Below are 15613 nucleotides of genomic sequence, written 5' to 3'. Positions count from 1 at the left end.
TGCTTTTCATAGTGAAAGCTATATTGAAGCAATTACCTTTACAATGTAAAATTATTACTTTGAATGATGCAAATGCAATATATTCGCCAAGAAAACAAAACAAAAGGAAAGCACATCTAAGGGGTGAGCAGAACACAAAAAAGTGAAAGTACAATCAAATGAAATCAAATAAAAATGAAACAAAAAATGCCTCCAAAGAGCGCAGATTTCAGAATGCAGTGACCAATTTAGATTTTCACTAAACTGTTACATGCTAGCAGAAGTTCTCTGAAGTATATTGTAAAAGACAATATGAAACTGCAGGACGTGGTTGTTCTTTTTGCATCTGGGGTGCTGTTTTGTGAGACTAATGTCCGAAAATAAGCCCTTGCCACTGTAAGTGTCTGTTTATTGCAAGATGCTGTGTAGTTCTTGATGGAAACTAAAAGGAACTATAAAGCGTAGGTCCTTCCTTCCTCCTTGCCTTTCCACAAAGAACGCTTATTAGAAGCATATCCTTATAAAATTTGAGGAATGCAATTTTCAAAGTTGTAGCAGCCTCCTGAAATTATTAATCCAGACAGTGTTTTATACTAGTACTTATTGGGTAAAACTCATTGTGTCCTAGTAAAACACTACATTAAAGTATGCCCTGGTTGCTACAAAAGAAGGCAGTCTGTTTGAATGCCTTGAGCTAGGCTCCCATTAATATGATATATGTAACTTAGAAGGGAACCATAAATTGATCTGCCATTTCTGGAAATGAGTTGCAAATTCAGTGCATGTTGAAGCAATTACAGAGCAGAGCCAGGCTGTACAAGTAGTGCTAGCAGTGATCATATTAGTAAAATGAGACTAATAAATACAGAATTAGTTCAAAAACTTGTTATCAAGTTAATGTTTGTGTTGTATTGACTTGATTCTAAGCAAGAAAAAAGTAATCTAGCATTCAATCAAGTGTCAGTCTATACAGTGCCTTTCAAAGTAACAGTACGGCACAGTGACCTTGAAAAGCAAGCACATGCAGTCTACAGAAAACAAGCAGTACAGACATAGTGCTGATGCCTTCATGTGAGGGGATTCTTATTTAGTGTTTTTCATAAATATTTTAGAGCTTTTTTTTCCTAGTACTTTTGACAGCTGGCCATTCTGAGTTTACCTCTAAACATGCTTAAAGGATGTTGTTCAGTTTATGCTTACACATTTTTATTTTGTTAGGGTTACTGGAGGCAATAGTATGATGATGCAGTGCAGTTCTTAATGGATGCAGCACCTCCTTCTCGAAGCTCTCATCCTTCTGTGTTAAATGTTCGTGTTCTCTCCATGTCGGGGTCAGTTTTTCTTCAGTCTCCCTCTTACATCTCAAAGAACTATACATTAGTTTTATTGGTGATTTTAAAGTGTCCCAGTGTGAGTGTGGGTGTATAATGGAGTGTTATATTGGCACTGTTGGCAAAATAAGATATGGAAACCCGTGTCCCCAAGTTGGATTAGGTAGATTTGAGAAGGTTATTTAAGGTTATTAAGTTAGGTTGCACTTCTAATTTCTGGTCAAGGTGACCAAAAAACAGTCCTGGCAGAGCTGCTTCACACAACTCTGATTTGCACTTTTTTTTTTTTGGATAGTCTGAAAACTATATAAAATGTCATAAATTTACTGATGATAAGTGCACAATTAAAGCTGTCTTAATTAACACCACTAAAGGGAATTGTTAAGTCGTTGTTATTTCCCTTTATTTTATTTTGATGTTCCCACTATTATTAATTACAAGAGAATGACCTGTTGGCACAGAAGTTAATTCCAGGAATCTGGCTGTGTTTTCTAGTCAAGTCACCACTTGAGTGGTATATTCAATCCCTCATCCGTGTGTGTTTTCCTCTAGGTGCTCCAGCTTCCTCCTGCACCTTAAGTACACATATTGTTCAGGTAATTGGCCTGTTTGTACCGACCCCTGTATTGATAGATTGGTGTTCCATCCTGGTTTAACTGCTACCTTACTCCTCATGCTGCTGGGATGATCTTGATTTAAAGAAAATAAAAAGATTTACTCTTAATGCGTTGTTTACAAGGTTTCTTTTTTTATTTTATTCATGTTTGATCGGTTGCTGTCTGCAACACAGTAGTTCAGATGGCTAACTTTGTTTTTCCTGTTAGAACCAATTTGTGTTTTAGCGCATATAAGGCCTCAATTAGGAAAGGAAACCCAGAAACTACAGAGCCGTAATTCAGTTTGTGCTACTACTTTGTAAATGCTCTGAGTCCACACTTCTCAGTTGGTCTTCAGGGAGTCATAAAAAGTATCATTTCTAACACTATGCTAATGAGGTCTTTTTACTCAGGCGTCATGCTTTTTTAGTATGCCTGTGTCTAAATCTTGTTGTACTTGGATGGGTGTTAGAGTTTTGTTTGCATCCGTCAGTAGGAGGAATGCAGGTCATTTTGCTAACAGCTTTAGCGCCCTTGTCCTTTCTTATATTGAAGAAACTGTAATACATTAAACAAGTTTCAAAAATGCAGGGACTAAATTGTGCAGTATTTGTAGGCAAGATCTCCTTGAGACATTCACCTTTGCAGTGACATTTTGTTCTTCGCTTTTCAGTTGTCACATTGAGCTTCAGAGTTTTCATTCGAGAGTTTTTAGAATCACAAAATCTGCTTTACTAAGGTTTGGTAGAGGGTGGTGAGTTTGCATACTACACCTCACTGTAAATACAGGGGGAAAAAACTTCCCTGTAAATCTTCTGTTTTCAAGTACAGTTACATAAGTGCAATTGCATTGGAACTATTAAGGGAAAAAAAGTACATTTCACAAAATTTGATACAGTACCTGGTCACTTTTTTCATTGCTGTTGTAGAGTCGCATTACAATACATCTTATAAACAGACATGATGTTCAGTTAATATCACTGTGGTCTGGCTTTGCACCCATGTAATCAGCTAATGAAATATTATTTAATGTTTCATATATATTTTAATTCTACTTATAATTTTCCCTCAGAAGGCATTTCCCAGCAACAAATCAGTTTTTCCAGTACCTTACTTAAAACTCTCTACTCTAAATACATATAAACCTCTTATATTAGGTAGTATTCCAAATACTTGGCTCCTCAGGCATATTTGCACTTCTGTGTCTTGTCCAATAGCAGATCACAGTTACTACGGATGCTTGTAATGTTAGGAAAAAGCATGCAAGTATCAGTCACTCAATTGCTTTAAGACCTCAGGCATGGACTGAACAAACAAGCTGCCTTCTGTGTACTGGGGATAAAGCATTGATACCACAGCAGGTAAACCTTTAGGCATTTTGAGCTTTTTTTAAATAAAGCAGCTGTTTAAAGCAGCATCTACAGTATAAGATGCTTTATACATGTTTCCTTAAATACTGATATGTTTTATTATAATCCTTTAATGTCAGTGTGCTGTTAATGTACAGGCCAGGAAAAAGAATTAGCATTTTGATTGTGTAGAGTACTTTGTACACATTTACTGTGTGCATTCCTATAATTTACATACAGACAGCCAACCAGGAGGAGGCCCGGGGAAGACCCAGGACACGCTGGAGGGACTATGTCTCCTGGCTGGCCTGGGAACGCCTCGGGATTCCCCCGGAAGAGCTAGAAGAAGTAGCCAATGAGTGGGAAGTCTGGGCATCTCTGCTCAAGCTGCTGCCCCCGCGACCCGACCTCGGATAAGCGGAAGAGAATGGATGGATAGACAGCTTGAACATTTAGGTTGTTGATGGATTTCTACCTATAGCAGTCTTGTTTAAATCTCTTACCTGCAACAAATTATTTCTAAGTTAATTCCCCTATGGTATGTTTGCATTAATACTGTCTAAATTTAACCCTTTTACTAATGTATTTATAAGCATTTTTCCCTAAACCTCTAATCATGTGTGTAAAGTATGAGTGGAGTTTGGACATTAAGGCTTGGGTGGCCAGACAAACCATTAAAAATAATTGCATTTTTTAGTCTTAACTCTATTGCTACATATTTACATCAGATTGTATGTCAAGTATGGTAGATTGTTTTAATTTAAATTTACAATATAAAGTAAGTCCAACTTATATTAACACATTTAAAACTTTTAATTATGAAAAAGTACACAAATACTTTTAACAATATTTAATTGACAGAAAATGTTTCTTTTTAAAATGTGTCAGTGTTTTTTAATTGTGACAAAATAAGCACATTCATATTTTAAGAAGTCAGAAAATGTATGCATAGCTGATTTGAAGGTTGGAGCATTATTCTGTTATATATTTACGTAATTAACAAGGCAGATATCATATTTTTGTTTTAAAAATTTGCCGCAGGTTGAGTGTGACGTGTGATTTAGATTTGCTTAGACCACCACACTGCTCTTTGTATAGGCGGGCATAAGCACCAGACATGTGCACAACCATTTCAATGGCTTGTGCTGAATCATTGTTTTTTTCCAAAGGGAGCACCTATCAGATGTGTAAAAGAGGAAAATATTGTAGACAAATTGTACAAGCTGAAGTGACCTCTCTCGAGCTACATATGAAACAATAAAGTAAATCTATAATCGAAATTGTACAGAATATTTCTCTGTCTGTGTTCAGGTGACATGCAAGAAACAGTTGCTTGGGGCAGGACGGATTATAGTATTCACTGATTCATCCATCCTTTAAACCCACTTATTCAGAGGAGGGGGTAGCTAGAGCCTATCCCAGGTAGTACTAGGTGCAGGCAGGGCAAATCCCTAGAGTGCCTGCTCATCACAGCTTCAATCCACACACACACACACACACATACACACACTTTAATAGGTGATTTAGCAACTGCAAGACTCACCTTACCTGCATGTGTTTGGACTGTAGGAACAAACCCATGTGGACACACATGCAAACTCCATATGCGAGCACCCAGGAAATGACCCCTGGACTCCATACTATGAAGCAGCAGCACTAACACTCTCTGTGGCATATTTAATTGATTATTAACATACTGTATTTACATTAACTGTGGCCTTAAAAATGTGAAAAAGCACCCTTTACTTGAGACTTATTTTTAGTACAATAGTGCATCTGTCGGGGGGAGGTCAGGTCAAAGTCCCCTGGCCACCCATTAGATTCCACTTATAATGTAAAGAACTAATAAAGGCAGATGATTGTACTGTACCACTACTCAAGCCCTCATTTTTTGCTCATTATCTGTTTTTTATTATATGTTTGACTGTTCTGAACAACTATGCAAGCAATCTAAATCCAATTTGTGTATTTTGGCAGGTTCCTTACTTAGCACTGTTTCAGATCAGAATGTCATCTTCAGCTAATGATGGCAAAGAAGAAAAAAGGCAAAACACAAAAGCGTAGCTGATGCTTTAAATGCGGTTATCATTGCTGCATCTCTACATAGATATCTTTGGACACAACTGAGGAGCCAGAACTGGTGGGAGCAAGATGTGGAGGGTTTTGATACAAGTGTTTTAGCAGTTTTAAGATGTTGAGGGTTAAATTGGATTACTTATGTCCGTATCTGTCTGCAAGACTCTGAAAAATACGCAGTTAATGTGTGCCATTACCATCAGAAAATACATAGGAGTTGAGCTATATTGGCAGGCAACAGTCGCTCCAAATGCATCCATTTTGGTTTTCAATATATGATGCAGAGATAATGTAAAATTAGTTTCAGAGTCTAAATTTTCAAACAAGTGTTCAAATGCAGATCACATTCAAGTTGCATATGACATTCACTATTGCATATGAATGAGCTCTAAATCCTGTCTGAAAAGTTCTGATTCTCTGTGGGGTTTTGATTTTTACAGTTCTCTAAAAACATTAAATCTGCCATGCAGTGTGAATGTAACCTTTGTGTTTCACAGATTTTATTTAATAGTATCTATTACATTTGGCTAAAAATAGCATCATATTGTTTTTGCTAAATGCAGTAAGAAATGTACTAGATTTATGAAATTTTGACTAAGCATTCCCAAAACTATTTTGGGTGTCTTGAAGACCTATGGTTATCCATCCATCCATCCATCCATTTTCTAACCCGCTGAATCCGAACACAGGGTCACGGGGGTCTGCTGGAGCCAATCCCAGCCAACACAGGGCACAAGGCAGGAACCAATCCAGGGCAGGGTGCCAACCCACCGCAGGACACACACAAACACACCCACACACCAAGCACACACTAGGGCCAATTTCGAATCGCCAATCCACCTAACCTGCATGTCTTTGGATTGTGGGAGGAAACCGAGTGCCGGAGGAAACCCACGCAGACACGGGAGAACATGCAAACTCCACGCAGGGAGGACCCGGGAAGCGAACCTGGGTCCCCCAACTGCGAGGCAGCAGCGCTACCACTGCGCCACCGTGCCGCCCCCCTATGGTTATCATAATGGTAAAATAATTGTCTCTAATGGTTGGAGTGTTGGTAGCTCCAAGTTCAGTTTTTAGCTTTTATCTGTTGGGTTGTACTTTTTATTTGCTACATCTCTAAAAATATGTCTTAGGTTGTTGGTACCCTATGTGACAGATAGGGGGTGCTCTCGCTCCCTTGAACCCCTGTCCACAACTCCAGACACCAGGTAAAAGTCCAAACGTTGACTTTGTTAATCTTCCACAGTGCACAAAGCACCCTCTCCTCCACTATATTCATAAACAAACACCAATACATAATAATACACAATCCTCCGACTCCCAGACGCGTTGCCACCCTTCCACCCAGCTCAGCTCGCCGTCTGGGAGCTCCCATAGTCCTTTTATATATCCTGACCCGGAAGTGTTCCAATCCCCTTGTCCATGTGTGCTTCTGGGGCGTAGGGAAAATACCCATTATTCCTCCCTGCAGCGTCTCCTAGTGGCCCCCATGGCATCCAGCAGGACTGCGTATAAAAACTACAATGTCCATGATGCCCTGCTGGTCTTCTGGGGACCTCCATACTGCAAGGAGGGCTCCACCTGGCGGCTTGGGGGTATTGGCCGGGATAAACGGCCGGCCATTCACCACACCTATAAATTGTTGTCAGCATGAGTGTGCTCTCTGATGAACTGGCATCCTGTGAAGTGATGTTTCCTACCTTGTGCCTGATACAGAAGCAGATGGAAAATTCATATTTGTGAGACTAGCAACCTGATGCAAGGAGACAAAGTCAATGTCAAAATAAAGCTCAGTGGAAGAATGGTTAAAAAAACAAGTTTAAGAGAGATTAGAATTTAATGAAAAAAACACTTTGAAAGATCATATTCCAAATGACCAAATACTTTTATGTAAAAAAACTCTTAATAAAACACTTGATTACATTAAATACTTCATCTTGAATGTGGATAAAGAGTGTGTTTAAATACTCAAATAAATAAGCCAGAATAGTGTGAGGGATTTCACTATGTTATATACCCTCCACCATTGTCTGGGACTGTATCCCTTTTGGTTTTATGCTCACATTACAGTATATTAAGAATGATTCTCTTTGGAAAACCCTGAGACTTCAATGCTAGGTCTGAGCAAAGCAACTTTTATACTGGTGACTGTTCAATCTGCTTCTTCCATTTAGTTTGAGGATTTATATGTGCTCACTTTCCTTCATCTCTGTAAAAACTTCATGCTTTAGTGGATGCCCTTATTATAAGTGTCCAAGTTTGGTGTCACGTATTTACCTTTGACAGTCATCACATTATTGTCTACACTTGCCACATTCCATTCCATACTTCGTTTCAGCCTTTCTGCCTTATCATTTTCTGTCCATAGGCTCCTGAACATTACTCAGTGCTTAGCCATGTGACTTTGAGTTCATTGTTTACTTTTCTTTACCCCATTATTTGTTTGTCCTTTTGATCTCATGTTTTTAATCAATAATATAATCCCCACCTAGTGATTCAATGTTTTTTTTTCTGGTTATTTCATGTTTGACTTGCACTTTGTGCTTCCACATCATCAGTTGATGTCATTTTTTAAATTGCTGTGTGGCTATTGCTCAGTGTGGTCCTTTCACATTCTGTTAATTTGCCTTGTTGGCCCACTAGCGGTTACCACAATCAGAGCCAAAATGGCATTCCTCTGGTACATGGTTCTTTGTACAGACTGGCTACAGTAAAGCCTGAAATTATTTTTTGTTTTCCGTTTGTTTCCCAGTTGTCTATCTAGGGAATTGTTTTGTGTTATTTACCCAATATAAAAGGGTTAAGGTTGGGAACAGCTTTACTAAAAACCTTTATGGGTTTTCTTTTTATTATGCACACCTCTTTTGATGATTTCAATGTAAAAATTACATCAAGCTATTAAAATGAAGTGTTACCAGTAAAATTAATAATTTTCTTTTATTTACTGCAATTCTATTTCTTATTTTTTCCATGTGAAGGCTATAAATGAATGAACCCTGTTTTACTCTATTTGAAAAATTATCTTTTACAAATCATATTTCTGCGATAGCCCAGTGGTTAACATATTTCCTCCTGGATCCTCTGTTCTGGAATTTGAAATCTACACACCCACTCATCATCTTTCTGGAGCCTGCATGTTCTGCCCATGTCTGCTCCAGGCAGTCTAGTTTTAATCATGCACCTCAAAAGGCGAGTGTGGTAGTGTGGTTGGTTAACTGACTGTAGTGGCAGTGTTGTGCAAAAAGATGGGGGGAGTTCAGCTCCTTAAAGAGCTCCACTTGAAGTGCTTAGAGGCAGTACCACTACTTCTCAACATAGAAAGGAGCTGCTTCTGCAGGTCTTTGTAATCCACACACCTCAGGTCTATAGCTGACAACCAGCAGTTACCATAATGCAAATATGTGAACAGGGATGGATCATGGTGTGATTCCATGTAAAATATTTGCTGTTGTTGGCAAGATTTCCACTTTGGATAGGTGGAGTGTGGGGCAGTGGGTAGCGATGCTGCCTCACAGTTAGGAGACCCGGGTTCGCTTCCCATGTCCACCCTGCGTGGAGTTTGCATGTTCTTCCCGTGTCTACGTGGGTTTCTTCTGGGTACTCTGGTTTCCTCCCACAGTCCAAAGACATGCAGGTTAGGTGCATTGGCGATTCTAAATTGTCCCTAGTGTGTGCTCGGTGTGCGGGGGTGTGTGTGTGCGGCCTGCGGTGGGCTGGCGCCCTGCCCGGGGTTTGTTTCCTGCCTTGCGCCCTGTGTTGGCTGGGATTGGCTCCAGCAGACCCCCTTCACCCTGTAGTTAGGACATTGTGGGTTGGATAATGGATGGATGTTCACGCAGGATGGATGGATAGGTGGAGTGTAGTGGCAGTCCTGCTCAAAAAGATGGGGGATGAGCAAGAGAGAGTGAGCTAATTCAGCAGACGTCACCAGGAAGCACTGTGCTTGCATTTCTTACAGATGTTCCCTAAGTGAACACGTGTAGAGGTTCCCCTATTGCTCAGTGTATAAAGAAATACACATATCATGGATTTGCAGTGGACCACCAGCAGTTAACACAGTGCTAGTTCTAGTGTGATGCCATGGCAAAACACTGACAATTCTAGATGATCCTTTTATGCATATGAGTGTAGATGTGTACAGGAGTGGACTATTGTCCTTTGTGCCCAATGCTACTAGGAGAGACTTTGGTGCCTCATGACCCTGAATTGAATTCAATGGGCTTCAGAAAGTTATGTTATCTCCTTATTTTGTGGCCATCAGCCTTAAGTATATCAGTTTTTAGCACCTTACAAGTTTGTATTTGTTGAGTTTGCACTGTTTAAAGCAGATTCATCTGTTTAATGGAGCTTTTGCATTTTTATTATAGTGTCTTAATCAAGCTACCAACCCTCCTTATTTTTCTAAGTGAATTTGTAAAGAACACGCTTTTCATCATTTTGATTTTGATGCCTTTATTGAAGATTTATGTTAAGCAATTTGCTAATATTCTATGCACTGCTGTCATTTTTTGCCATCTGATCTCTTTCAGGGAACATGTTCTGCTTTTGTCATCTGGGAATATCTATCATCTTTAATTTGACATTTAGCAATGAAAAATAAAATCTGCTACTTCCTTCATAGACTTCAAGGGTCAGAGAGCATTCAACTGTGCTCTTCCCTTCAGAGACAAGCAGTGCTTCTTCCACCAGTTCACTTTAGCATCATTTTCATGACTTGGCCTGTGTTACTGAGCTTTACTGAAAACATGAAATGAATAATGCTTCTGTGTGTGGAAACATTTGTCCAGTGGGATTTTTAAAGATTGCATGAACTTCTTGTCATTTCAGAAAACCCTCCAAAAACATTCAATTGAAATGAAGGAAATTATTCCCTAAATGCCACTGCCTCATTGAACAGCTGAGTAACATTTGGTCATTTGTTGAAGGTTACTTTTAATAATCCTGAAGGCCCTTTTTTCAGCACCAAGGGTGATGTAAGAGAAGTCTCAAGTTATGTCACATGAAACAGTCTTAAATTCTACAAAGTGAATCATCTCAATGATATTCTCCAGGAGAATAAGCCAAGTAGTCTCCCTTATCCTTTTTTTGTTCAGAATCCCTGTCTTTTAGCAGCAAGTGAAGCAGACACGCATACTATAAAGCTCCTTTTTATCATTTACAAGCATCAGTCTGTTTCATCTGGATGCATGACCACTCTGTGTTCTTCCTTGCCATTGCTTGCTCACAGCTAGTCTAATGTCTAACTATTAGTCATTCCAAGTCATTTACCGTATTTTTCTAAATCTGTTAAATTGCTATTTGCATGTGAACTACAGAGGGCACTGTGGTGTAGAGAGTGATGAAGTCCTTGCCAGCTGACACCCCTCCTGTTCTTGCTGGGCTTGGGTAACTTGACACCAGCCTGGGTGCTTTTTGACCTAACAGCTTAAATGGTTGGGCCAGATCGGAACTGGTGGCTCCCTAACCCAAACTGCATAACCTCAGACCTTTCCAATGTTGTCTATATTCATGCAAAATTATCAAGATAGTATTACCTACTGTAGAAAATTCAAAGTTGCTTGATTTTAACTGACGTTTTTTTCCCATGTTTTTGAGGTCCATACTGAATGCAATATGTGTGCCACACAGTTTTAAATACATTATAATAATATGATGACGTGTTTTGGGCTCATGGAGATTCCGTGATATGTTCAGATAGTTAAATTAATTCTGTTTTAAATAGCCAATGTGTTTATTAAGTCCACTCTGTGATATGCAGTCCATTAAACTTTGAATTAGAATTAGAAGACTTATTGTGCTGATTCTGTTAATCAGCTAAAGTGCTTCTGGGTAAACTAAAGAAAAATTAATTTGTACATTCAGTTAAAAATATTAATACATGTTCTACTGTAAATCGTCTGTGACCCTAAATTGAATTAAATGGGTCTGAGGGTGTATTTATGTATTCACATGATTCATATATTAGCTAAACATTATAGGATGGCACAGTAACAGTTTTAGATCCCGATTAAAAAATAATGTTGGCATCAGCCTTGCTCGTCCTTGTAGACATTCCAGTGTGAAACATGTTCTGTTTTAGCCACTCTTGTTCATGGCACATTGTGCACTGCATTATGAATGAGGTTAGCGGTTAAATTCTGTGGCGAGAGGGAAACAAATGTTCTCTGCCAACCGCACAGCTTGTTGCAGGCTGATCAACGGCAATATAGTCTTTGACTGTGTGGAGGACAAGGCACCTATATAAATCTTTCTTAGCAATTTGAAGGGGGTGGGGAAGGCATTAATAAGAATATTTTCTCTAACCAGGAGCTTAGTAGTCATAAAACAAATTGTGTCAAAGTCTGGCAGAAGAGTTTACATTGGATATTTATATCGTACATGGCAACATCATTCATCGTGGGATATATTTTTTTTTTCCCCATAATGTGCATCTTAGGTGTAATTATGCATCAAAACTGCATAATTGCAGCCTATCATAATTATGCTGATTATTATCTTATTCAGCAGGGTGGATGAAATATATTTTACAGCAAAAATGACTGGAGTAATGGACTGTGCATGCCATAATAGACATGGCAGAACTGCGTTCTGTCTCTTGGCAGAGTTGCTCTCTCGCTCTTGATGTTCCAAATTAATATGCCAGGAAAGGTGAATCTGGTTTGTTTGCCAATTTCAGGAGATCCTAGCCATTTAAGAACAATACCCTTTTGGTTTTGTGAAAAGACACTTGGAGCAGTGCTTAAAGAAAACTAATCTTGACTTGATATAGGAGCTTTAAATAGTGAACATTATCCCATGCACAGGGCTATTATTTATTTACACTATTTATATTTCTTTTATTTTTACAGTTGGAGCACATGGTGGTTAAGTGTGTTATATAGCTTAGGCCTAACCTTTCTTCACAAGACCTCACCCTATAGCTTCACAAAACTATAAACCTGAGTTTTGTTCGCTTTTTAATTGTTTACATACATTAGTATCTAGAAAAATGAGCAGTTTTTGTAATAAATTCCACACTAAAGAAATTTACTTTTGCCTTATTAACCAATATACTACTAATAAAAATTTTGCAGTTCACAAAGGCAGGTTAAGTGACTGAAGATTTAAAGCTACTAACTTCTAACTTGGAAGTTTTTTTATTAGCCAGTAGGCCCTCTTCATCTCCTTAAGGACTTGGTGGCAGCATATTCACTTCTTTTTCATTGTAACTAGATCTAGAGTAGTAGGAGCCACCAGACACAGGCCACACTCCCCAGTTTTGTCCCACACCACAAACAAAAGTAATGTATCTTGTGTAATTCATGAAATGAAAGTGTACACTGTGGTTTCCAGGTTTCCTAATCAGAGGTGGTTCCTGCATTGTGACTATGTTTACCTATTCAGCTATGCCCTGTTTAGGAAGAAAAAAAGTTGAGAAAATGGATAGATGTATGTTAAAGTATTAAAAATAATGTAACCAGCTTGATATGTTCAGTGATAGTTAGACTAGTGACATGAATTAATATTTAGGGAATTCTGTGGTATGGTGACACAGTGCTTAGCACTGTTGATTCTCCCGAACTTAAATCCAGCTGTTGTCTGCATGGAATTATTTTCTACATTCATATCTACAAAAGATTCTCACCAGCTGCTCATATGTTTCTCCCAAATAGTGAATTATATTCACATTAATTGGTGATTCCAAATTGTCCTTGTGTGTGTGGGCCCTGCAAAGTGAAGGGCATCCCATCCAGGGCTGCGTCTTGCCTTGCAAAGAGCTCTGTAGGCACAGGCCACAAGACCCTCAATAGAATTACACAGGTTTAGGAATGTTGTGAGATTTTGGAGAAAGTGAGAGCATGTTGCCGCTCTAGTATTATTACATAGGGTTCAGTGGGGTACCTGTTGGGGCATTAACAACTGTGTTTATGCCAGGACTAAAGTGTCAGCAGTTGTTATGGTCAGGTAGTTCCTGATGCCACAAAGCATACTCTCTTGTTCTTTAGTGGTATTTTAGCGTCTTATGGCAACTCCATGATTCAGTTTTTCAATGGCAAGATGTTTGGGGATGACACTGACAGCAGTGTGTTGTTTGATGCCTTTAAGTATTACACATGAAGCTTTCAGTACCCAACTTCTATCACTGGGCAGTGCTTTGCTTAGCTTTGCCCAGCCTGCTGCACTAGTGCAAACACTGTATGTCTGATGTTGTTGATCTTCATGTACCTTACACCTTAAAACTGTGCCTGTCACCCTCCACCATGTAAATGTTGTTTAGCTCTCATTTATTAACCTGCCAATGAATAAGATGTTTAATAAATAACATCTAACTTGCTAAACTCCATAATCATTTGTTCTCCATGCTTCCCTTCAAAAGCCATTTCTGCCTGAATTTAAAAATTATTTGGAGAAAATGACAGCCCGCTGTGTTTTCAAAAGCTATTATGTATTATTTCCAAAACACTTTGAAATATTAAAAAAAGTTGCATGGCAGGTAGCACTGCTTCCATCCGTCCCGCTTTCCATCCATTCATACCTTAATCTTCCATTTTCCAGAACACCATCACAGTGCTCTAACGCTTATCTACCAAAATTAGGCACATGCAAAAGGCAGTGATTAGGTCTCGATGTGATGCCAGTTCATCAAAGGACATGCATACACACACTAGGCCAATTTTGTTTTTTAAAAGCAATAACATACACTCTCCATAGCTTTTGTCATGATTCTCTTATTAAACTGGCTTTTCTTAAAGCTGGGTGTTCTTCTTTCCATTCTCCCTCACCATTGAAAAAGAAACAATATGTACTTGTTGCCTTTGTATATGTGTGTGAATGGTTATGTGAGGCCTAGTTGTAGTGTCCCCTTGAATGAAGGGTCTAATAATACTGGCTGCAATTAAACACCTTGCAGACATTTATACTACCAATCTAAAACGTTCTGGTTACAACATCAAAAATGCCTTTAAACAGGCAGACTGTAATTTCAATTGTTATATAAGAAATGTCAGAATATATGAAAGAAGTCTGAAAGGGCTATTTAATTCTCCTATAGTACATTAAGAAAAGCATCTCAAGAGGCAATACAAACAACATCTTTAACCATGTCTCAGTTCTTCAGTGACAATTCACCTCTTCCGCTGTTACATTCAGAAAGTGACACCATTTAAGCTGTTTCTCGCTCTGCAACACCCATCTTGTTGGCTGCCATACAATGCACACACAACTTGTACTGAAATATAAGAGAGACTAGTTTAAATTATGAATGGTTTCATATAAAATAAAAGTCTCTCGGAAATTCCCAAATCTTTATAGGAGAACATAAAGGTTATCATTCAATTTAATGACACAGCACTAACTAGAGTGTCTAAAATTGTATTTGGAGTTGATAAAATATGCCCATATGTGCAGTGTAAATATGCCATTATTACAGTTTTTGTGTAATTGTGGCTGTTTGTTACATGGAGCAGCATCATTTCTCATCCACCATCTTTGCATTTCCAAGCACCAGAGCTTGCACCCAAGTCCACTTACTGCTTTTATGAAGGTTACACATTTCCTTGTACTCAAATGGGTATTCTCCCATATCCCAAATATCTCAGATTAAGTTCACTGGCATCTTTATCTTGTCTGTATATGGGTAGGCATGAGTGTGGGCTATGATAGACTGCCATTGTTTAATGAGTTTGATCCCTGCCCCGTGTAAGTGCCCACAAAATTGGCTGCAACTCTTCATTCCAATTCCAACACTCACTCCTGAAATTATTCTTTGTATGAAATTGTAGACAACATTATATTTTGTTTACTTTAATTCAAACGAAGATTATGAAAAAGACATTTTACAATAAGAGCATTCACTGTACAAGTAGGTTCCCCAGGGGGATGGCTATCTTTCTTGGCAGTATGGAATAGTGATCAGCTTTTGGGTCAGCTCAGTTTCTAAGGCCCCCAGAGGTCCAGCAAGGTGGCCGGAGGCTTCCGTATCAGTAAACACAAATGATAAGCCTTAAAATAATGAAGTGTCGTCTTGAGATTTGTGGAGTTTTGAGCTATGTTCACTTCAGGTGTACTTGTTAATTTTTATTTTAATTTTGCTTGGTTTGAGGCTCACTGCTGTAGATATTTTTTCAAAATGTAGTTCTACTACATTTAGGCTGTTTCTTTCGTGAGCCTCTTTTGATCACTTTAGGTGGTCTTTGGCTTTAAGGAAGCATGGCCTTTGGCAAGACAACCTATTAGAATGTGTATTTATCTCTCTGGGGAGCTGATGTACTGTACAGAGCTAATAGATAATTGCTGCTTGTGC

The 15613-nt window shown here is 38.7% G+C and overlaps 1 protein-coding gene across 1 annotated transcript in view; it reads left to right on the top strand.

Annotated features, from left to right (window-relative positions):
- The window catches only part of clybl (citrate lyase beta like), a 333276-nt gene that overhangs the window by 137969 nt on the left and 179694 nt on the right, over positions 1-15613 (top strand). The window lies entirely within an intron of this gene.

Source organism: Polypterus senegalus, chromosome 2, assembly GCF_016835505.1.
Source record: "Polypterus senegalus isolate Bchr_013 chromosome 2, ASM1683550v1, whole genome shotgun sequence".
Taxonomy (NCBI): domain Eukaryota; kingdom Metazoa; phylum Chordata; class Cladistia; order Polypteriformes; family Polypteridae; genus Polypterus; species Polypterus senegalus.
Note: the sequence above shows the minus strand (reverse complement) of the source record. Positions and strands in the feature narration are given on the sequence as shown.